Below are 8,902 nucleotides of genomic sequence, written 5' to 3'. Positions count from 1 at the left end.
GGTACCTCCAAAAGAGAGGCTGAGGCAAGGAAGGATCCTCCCTCCTCGACTTCGGTGAGGAGGGTCTAGCGGCTCCCAGCAGGTTGCGTCTCAGTTTGTCTTTCCCCACTAAAGGTTTCCCCAGTGATGCCTGGGCCTGGTTCCGCCGCCATGCAGCTGCCCCTGCCCATCCCACGGCCTGCAGCCTGGGGGCGGGAATAGCACAGGCCCAGCTGGCAGCCGCTGCTGCTGCCGCTGCCTCTGCAGCCGCAGCCGCCGCCTACCACCCAGCTCTGCCGACCCGCTCGGACCAGCAGCCCGCCTCTGCTGCCCCGCCGTTCGCATCCCACGCCTACCGGGCCGGCCAGATGCAGCGCGCCGGCCGGCCCCGCCGAGCCTCAGCGCGGGGCCCAGGCGCTTGGTGCTGCGCTCCGCCCCTCCGCCGCGGGCACCGCCTCCGGTCGAGGCCCCGCCTTGCGCCCCTGGGACGCTCAGACCCTAGCCAAGAGAGGACCCGGGTCCTAGGGCCGTTGCGTAGTACGGGTTGCCATGACGACAGTTCTGCGCAGCTCCTGCGCCCATGACAGGTGGCACAAGGTGCCAGACAATCTGGCATCCACTTCAGACCCCCGTGGTCTATCCTCTTGGCCTCAACACACGCAAAAAAAAAAAATCGTCAGACAGGTCTCCTCAGTCCTCTTCACACCCTGAAATTCCTCTGTAGCCCTTCAATCTCAGACCCTGACGGCCACTAAAGTGATTCTGCTCACCTACTACAGGCAGACCGCTGGACCGGGACCCGCGGAGGTGGCCAGACGTGGGGGCGGGGCTGATTTATACCTCTTGGCCAGACCTCACCAGAAGCCCACAAGGGCACCCTTGTCAGGGCCTAGATCTTAGCTCTATAGTTGTAAACCCTGTGGTCAGTATGAGGATGGAAGTGCATCAAAGAGAGCTAACTTGGCGCCCGACTTGACCTAGCTCCGTGTCCTGTCCTCGCCGAGCGCCCCTTTCCTAAACTGCTATGCTGATAGCAGGGTTCCCCTGTCACTAGAGGTGGATAACAGGGAGGCTTACTGGTTACCTACCCTTTCCCATGCCCCCCCCCATCCCCTGAGCTGCAGTGTCCCTCTGGCAAGCATTGAGGATGGAGCTGAAGGGACTAGAAGGGATGGAGCAGGGCTTCCTCAGCACCTGTCAGCACCCTAAACAAGACACTGGGTACACTGGTGGCCAGTTCTGAGTAAGTGGCGAATTCTGTTCTGGTGACTAATCTGTGGCCCTCCCTTGGCCCTGGGAAGCTAGAATAGCAAGCCATGGCGGGCCCGGGGGGGGGGGCAGTTCCAAGATGCCCATCAGTAGAGAAAAGTGGGGAAGAGCAGTAATAAGGAGTGTTGATAGCAACCAACCCTCTCATTCCTCCTAAGCTGTGCAACGGGAACCCAAAGCTCGCTTTTGCCCAGCAAGAGGCCCTACATCTTGCAATGAATGATTTGTATCTCCTCAGCCTCAGGGATCAGAGGGCTGGACATCAAGGCCAGGCCAGACCCAGCATGGAGAGAGGACATAGCAGTTCAGCCTGGGATCTGGGAGCCACACATCTGCCAGCACCACCACCCTATCCTGTCCTTCCGCATACTCAAGCAAGGTTGGGAGAGGGGTACTGGGAGGAGAGGGATAGGCAGCCCGTGTCAGTCCTGTCTGGTCTGTTTCTTCCTCCTCAGGTTCCTACTTCCTCTTAGCCATAGCTAACCCAACCCTCACCTAAGACCTGTAAGTTTGTCTCAGTGTTCTGCACCCCATGCCAGCATCCTGGAACCTACGGCCAGATGATCTAATGCGGGGAAAGGAACTGACTCACAGCTGTGTTCATAGTCAGGACCACAAAGAGACATCACCCTGGACCACATGGGTAGCCCAGAGTCTTTACAAAAGTCCTTAAGAGAAAAGCTAGAGGATCAGCTCAGAGGGATGAGAAGAGGCCTCATCAGCAGCCCTGAAGGTAGAAGGGCCCAGGAGGCCAGGGTCATGGACTTCTCTAGAAGGTGCTTACATCAGCACATGGACTCTTACACAGCCTCAGAAAGAAGCAAAGCAGCCTTGATTCTAGCCTACTGAGGCTTGGGCCTATACCACACACAAGACAATTGTGTTTCTTCAAGTGGTTTGTTACGGCCACAGTGAGAAATCAATACAATTTCTGACCACAGCAACTCTACACAAGTAAATCCAGAGATCTTCACGGTGTCGTCCATAAGTAAGAGGAAGTCAAAGTCAGCACTGTGGCCGTCGTTCCGGCTACTCAGGGCTGGATGGAATAGCCCTGAGTACAGTGTGTGCTCAGGGCTCAAGACCAGTATCTTACGGCATGGCGAAAATTAACTGAAAATGCACATAGGCCCCTAATGTAAACACAAAGTTGGGAAACTTTCAGAAGTTAAAAATCAAAAGAAAAGCCTTACAACCTTGGGAAAAAATAAATAGACTCTTAGATATGAAACAAAAGCACCATTCATCAAAGGTAAATTGGGATTTGGGTAAAACTTGAGGCAGAGAGATACCAGGCAAGGCCCTAGGTTCATCCTTCAATACTCACAGAAAAAATACAAATGAACTCCATAAAAATCTACAACCTTCTGTCGGAACTGGAAGTGTGTGTGGCTAAGTGAACAAGAGTGACTTTAGCATCAGTGAAGTCCCCTGTCAACCACCAGAACCAACAGAGGGGGAACATTGCTCTCCAAAAGTTACTATTAAGAAAATTAAAAGGGCCGGGCGATGATGGTGGCGCACGCCTTTAATCCCAGCACTCGGGAGGCAGAGGCAGGTGGATCTCTGTGAGTTCGAGACCAGCCTGGTCTACAGAGCTAGTTCCAGGACAGGCTCCAAAACCACAGAGAAACCCTGTCTCGGGGGAAAAAAAAAGAAAATTAAAAGGTCAGCCAGGGGGTGATGGCGCATGCCTTTAATCCCAGCACTTGGGAGGCAGAAGCAGGGAGATCTCTGTGTGTTCAAGGCCAGTCAGGGCCAAGTTCCAGGACAACCAGAGTACACAGATGGACAAAAAAAAAAAAAACAAAGAGGGAGGGAGGGATGGAGAGAGAGAGAGAGAGAATTAAAAAGTGAAGAATGGTAATGCACGCCTGTAATCTCCGCACTCAGGAGAGGGTGGTGCAGGACGGTTCAGTTCAAGGCCAGGCTGAGATCCACCCTTCTGAAAAAGAACCAAGACAGTGAGAGAACGTATTTGCAAATCATGTATCTGACAAAAGACTTCAACGAAAACAAGGAATTCTCATGCTCACTTGGCTTGCAGCTTTTTTTTTCCAGCTTTATGGTGGTGGGAAATTGATACATGTTCACAGGAACCATACTTCAGATGCCTATGACCTTGCCCCACGCTGGGCAGCTCAGAACTGCAGTAGCTGCAGGCCTCGGGGTCTGCATCACGTCTACAGTGCACTGTGCTTCGGGCTGTGGCGCTACTAGGTCAGCACATGCAGTTTTCAACTCATGATGCATGTATCATGGATTTGGATTTGATCGCATTGAAAAGAGAGGATCATCTGCATTTGGGGGGTTTTGTTTTGTTTTGTTTTGTTTTGTTCTTCAAGACAGGGTTTCTGTGTGTAGCCCTGGCTGTCGTGGAACTCACTCTAAAAGCAGGCTGACCTCAAACTCACAGAGATCCACCTGCCTCTGTCTCCCGAGTGCTGGAATCTCAGCAGTAAGGAGCCAGGCACAGGGGTGCACATCTTTAATGCAGGCACTTGAGAGGCAGAGCCAAGAGAGTTCCTGTGAGCCTGACACCAGCCTGGTTGACAATGAGTTCCAAGGCTACATAGTGAGACCCCATCTAAACAAAAACAAGCAAACAGGAAGACAAACAACCCAACCTGAAAAACGGACAGGAACTCTGGACATGGCTTGCTAGAGCACCTGCCCAGCACGAGGAGACACTGGGTTCAATTCAGTATTCTCTACCTCCACCACCAAAGTCAAGAGATCTAAGCCAGGTAGTGGTAGCAATGGTGGTGATGGTGGCGTTGGTGGCGCACGCCTTTAATTCCAGCACTCGGGAGGCAGAAGCAGGCAGATCTCTGTGAGTTTGAGACCATTCTGCTCTACAAGAGCTAGTTCCAGGACAGACTCCAAAGCTACAGAGAAACCCTGTCTCAAAGAAAAAAAATAATAATAATAATAATAATAATAATAATAATTAAAAAACCCACCAGGTGGTGGTGGCAGTGCATACCTTTGATCCCAGCACTTGGGTGGCTGAAGCAGGTGGATCTCTGTGAGTTCAAGAACAGCCAGGGCTTTTGAAACAGAGAAACCCTGTTTCAAAAAAAAAGACAAAATAATAATAATAATAATAAATCTAGCAGGAACCCACCGGGTGTATTTGCCTGCTTGGTCTGATGCGGCTATGCATCCTTCTGCCCAAATAAAACTTTTTGCCTTGTTGAAATACTTAGGGTTGGCTGATCATTTTCTTAGAACCCTGGACCTATTTCTAACATAAACACAGGGCCATGTACCACCTAAAACCCTGTGAGCCAAAATAAGCCTTCCTCCCCTTAAGCTCTCAGTTATTCACTTCAATAACAGGTGTCACAAACCAACTGACAGTTTTGGGGGTTATATGTAACTGGGACTTACATCGGACTGTCAGTTACAAACAGACTGAGAAAGATAATCATAAGACAAACAGATTCTCTTCATAATTCACAGTTTAAAACAAGTATACAGAAAAATTGACAACAAGGGAACAGACAAAGCAGTCTCCTGTAAACTCCTGCCAAAAGAAAGCACAAGTCATGTCAAAGTAGACTTCTGAAGATGATGGCCAGGAAGATGTGAGTGTCCTACACCCTCCTGTACCCAGACACAGACACAAAGAGAATTTGGAAGGAGAAAGTATCAGCAGGGGCTTAAAGAAGCACACGTGTCAGGGCTGCAGAGCTGCTGTGACCAGCGGGACTAGTGGTTCCGCGGATCATTATGTCGAGCATATGCTGGGGACTCACAGCAGTGTAAGAAGCACTGTAGAGAAAAATAGGTACCATTCCTGGTCTGCATCTACCTGGAGTGTGTCCATCCTGGGGAAACGGCAGGCAAAGGGCAAGGGATGTGCTAAAGTGATGTGAAAGCCAAGGAAGACAGGGCAGCTTTGGGGCAGAGCAAAGGGCACAACAGCAGGTGACAAACACCACAAAAACAGAGGTGAATAACTGGGACTGAGCAGGGGGTTTGAATGCAGTCTACGAATTAGCCAGGGGCGCTGGATCTGTGGTGTTTCCCTAACATTGACCGTCATGCTGTGATTACATCTTGGTGAGTCCTCTGACTACAGGAATATTCTCTTAGGTGGTCATGGTAATGAGCTTCATGCCTACAGTGTCATTTTTATTAATTAATATGTGTGTGTTTGTGTGCATGAGTCTTCACATACCATGTGTAGGGGTCTTCCATGGAAGTCAGAGGATGTCAGACTCCCTGAAATTTGAGTTATACGTGGTTATGAGCTGTGTCATGTGGATGCTTGAAACTGAACCTGCATCTTTTGCAAGAGCAGTAAGTGCTCTTGACCATCGGACCTTCTCTCCAGTCCCAAGCTTTATTCTTTTTTAAAGTGTGAGCTACACAGACAGATTCAACACAATGCCCAGCAAAATTTTTCAAAGACCTCGAAAGAACGGTACTCAGTTTCATATGGAAAAGCAAAAAAACCCAGGACAGAGAGCCAAAACAATCCTGTACAATAAAAGAACTTCTGAAGGCATCACAATCCCTGACTTCAAACTCTACTACAGAGCTACAGTACTGAAAACAGCCTGGTATTGGCATAAGAACAGACAGGAGGACCAATGGAACCAAATAGAAGACCCAGATATCAATCCACACATCTTCAAACACTGATCTTTGATAAAGAAGCAAAAAATATCAAATGGAAAAAAGAAAGCATATTTAACAAATGGTGCTGGCACAACTGGATATCAACATGTAGAAGAATGAAAATAGAACCATACCTATCACCATGCACAAAACTCAAGTCCAAATGGATCAAAGACCTCAACATAAAGCCAGCTACACTGAACTTTATAGAAGAGAAAGCGGGAAGTACACTTGAACGCATTGGCACAGGGTACCACTTCCTAAATATAACCCCTTCTTAAAGATGACCTGGATTTGGTTCCCAGCATCTACACTTGTTGTAGTTCACAATAGTCCATAATTCCAGTTCTGGAGGGAGGGAGAGCTGATGCGCTCTTCTGACCTCCATGTGCACCAGGCCTGCATATTGTGTGCATTCATACTTACAGAGAAAACACACACACATACAAAAGTTAATCTGAAGCAGCAGCAGCAATCCAGGGCTGGGAGATGGCTCAGTGGTTAAGAGCACCGATGCTCTTACAGAGCACCAGGGTTCAGTTCCTAGTACCCACAAGGTGACTAAAAGCCTTGTATCTCCGGTTCTAGGGTCTCTGACATGCTTTTCTGGCCACCACAAACACTGCATGCATGTGGTACACAGACACACATGTAAGCAAAGCATCCAAACACTTAAAATATTTTTTTAATTTTATAAATGAAATTTATTAGTCTTGCAGGTGATATAATCAACTGAAGATAGGTTTTTGGAATTAATAAGAGAGTTTAGTAAGCTCACTTATCCTCAGTCAATGTGCAGAAGTCAGTCATGTTCTGCAATCTTCAGCAAACAGTGTTAAGACAGAGACAAGGAGAGGAAGAGAGTTCATAACACTTAAAATCAAATATGCATGAATAAACCCTACCAAACAAGACAAATTCTCCATCTAAGGACCCATGAATATCAATTAAGAGATGTGTTCAGAAGTTGGAAGAATCAAAATTATGGAAACATGGAATCTCTTCAAACTGCCTTATACCAACTTGTTGTTGTTGTTGTTGTTTTGGCTTGGAAGTATTGTTTGTTTGCTTGTTTGAGGTTTTTTGGGTTTTTTATATTTTTGAGGGGATAAGTTGTTGTTTTTATTGAGACAGGCTCTCTCTCTCTCTCTCTACATGGCCCTGGCTGTCCTGGAACTCACTCTGGAGACCAGGCAGGCCTTAAACTCACAGAGATCTGCCTGCCTCTACTTCCCGAGTACTGGGATTAAAGGTGTGCACCACCATGCCTAGCCAACCTTTTTCTAATATTACTCACTCTGAAATGTCCATGGGATTGCTTTCAGGAGAAAGAGACCTAAGTTAGAGCACGTAATTTACAAACGACAGGCAAGATGGACAAGAGTAAGAATAAGGAACTCTGCAGCAAGCCAGTCATGGAGGCGCAGGCCTGCAATCCCAGCAGTAGAAGGCTGGCACAGGAAGCTCAGAGGCCACGGCCAGTCTGTGCTACCCCATCTTGAACTAACAAAGAAGAATCCCAGTGTAGTGACACACACCTACAATCCCAGGACTTGGAAGATGGAGGCAAACGGACCAAAAATCAAGAATTCAAGGTCAGCAAATTCCCAGGAACCTGGGTATAAAACTGGCTAGAGTCCATCTACCTGGCCAGTATTTAAGCTTACTTCAAATTTGGCTTTTAAAAAAAAAGAAGAAGAATTCAAGGTCATGCCTGTGGGGGAAGGTGCCTACCACCAACCTTGATTAGCTGAATTTGATCCAGAGAACCCAACAGTAGAAGGAGGGAGGGAACTGACTCCCACAAGTTGTCCTCTGACCGTCACACACATGCTGTTGTCTTAGGGTTTCCACCGCTGTGAAGAGACACCATGGCCACGGAAACTCTTATAAAGAAAACATTTAAGACAGGCAGTAGTGGCTCACACCTTTAATCCCAGAACTGGGGAGGCAGAGGCAGGCAGATCTCTGTGAGTTCGAGGCCAGCCTGGTCTACAGAGCAAGTTCCAGGACATCTAGAGCTGTTACACAGCTGTTACACTGTCTCAAAAATAAAAAAGAGCCAGGCGGTGGTGGCACATGCCTTTAATCCTAGGCAGAGGCAGGAAGATAGCTGTGAGTTCGAGGCCAGTCCAAGCCCAGCAGTGCCATGGCCAGGTCGAACGCCTACATCGATAGCCTCATGGCAGATGGGACCTGTCAGGACGCGGCCATCGTAGGCTACAAGGACTCGCGCTCCGACTGGGCCGCCATCCCTGGGGAAGACCTTTGTTAGCTTTATGCCAGCTGAGGTTGGTGTCCTGGTAGGCAAAGACGGATCAAGTTTTTTCGTGAATGAGTTAACACTTGGGGGCCAGAAATGTTCTGTGATCCGGGACTCACTGCTGCAGGACAGGGAATTTACAATGGATCTTCACGAAGAGCACCCGAGGAGCCCCCACCTTCAATGTCACTGTCACCATGACTGCCAAGACGCTAGTCCTGCTGATGGGCAAAGAAGGTGTCCACGGTGGTTTGATCAACAAGAAATGTTATGAAATGGCCTCCCACCTGCGGCGTTCAAAGTACTGACCTCATCTGTCCCCTCCCCCACCGCTCCCTTCAGCTTTTGCACCCTTTCTTTCCACACACACACATACATATCATATTTTTGGGCCATTATCCCATTTCCCTTATTGCTACCAAGACCACATGGGCTGGGGGCTGGGACTGGACAGACAGATACCTCCCCTTACCCATACCCCCTCCTGTGTGTGTTTTAAAAAAAATTGTTTTTTGTTTTTTCTGAATAAAAAAGATTCTACTAACAAAAAAACAAAGGAAGGAAGGGAGGGAGGAGAGGAGAGGAGAGGAGAGGAGAGGAGAGGAGAGGAGAGGAGAGGAGAGGAGAGGAGAGGAGAGGAGAGAAGAGAAGAGAAGAGAAGAGAAGAGAAGAGAAGAGAAGAGAAGAGAAGAACTCAAAGAACCAGGCTAGAACTAGCTCAAGGAGTAAATGTCAAAGCATGGGGCCTGTGTTCAGATCAAC

General features: G+C 48.5%; 1 pseudogene; it reads left to right on the top strand.

Moving 5' to 3' along the window:
* The first annotated feature begins 8,026 nt into the window (after window positions 1–8,026).
* LOC126494553 (profilin-1-like) lies at window positions 8,027–8,510 on the top strand (annotated as a pseudogene).
* The last annotated feature ends 392 nt before the right edge of the window (window positions 8,511–8,902 follow it).

The sequence above is a fragment of the Alexandromys fortis genome, unplaced genomic scaffold (assembly GCF_014885135.2).
Source record: "Alexandromys fortis isolate MF-2015 unplaced genomic scaffold, M_Fortis_MF-2015_v1.1 scaffold_399, whole genome shotgun sequence".
NCBI lineage: Eukaryota > Metazoa > Chordata > Mammalia > Rodentia > Cricetidae > Alexandromys > Alexandromys fortis.
The sequence above is the reverse complement of the archived record's forward strand: the minus strand, read 5'-3'. Positions and strand labels throughout refer to the sequence as shown.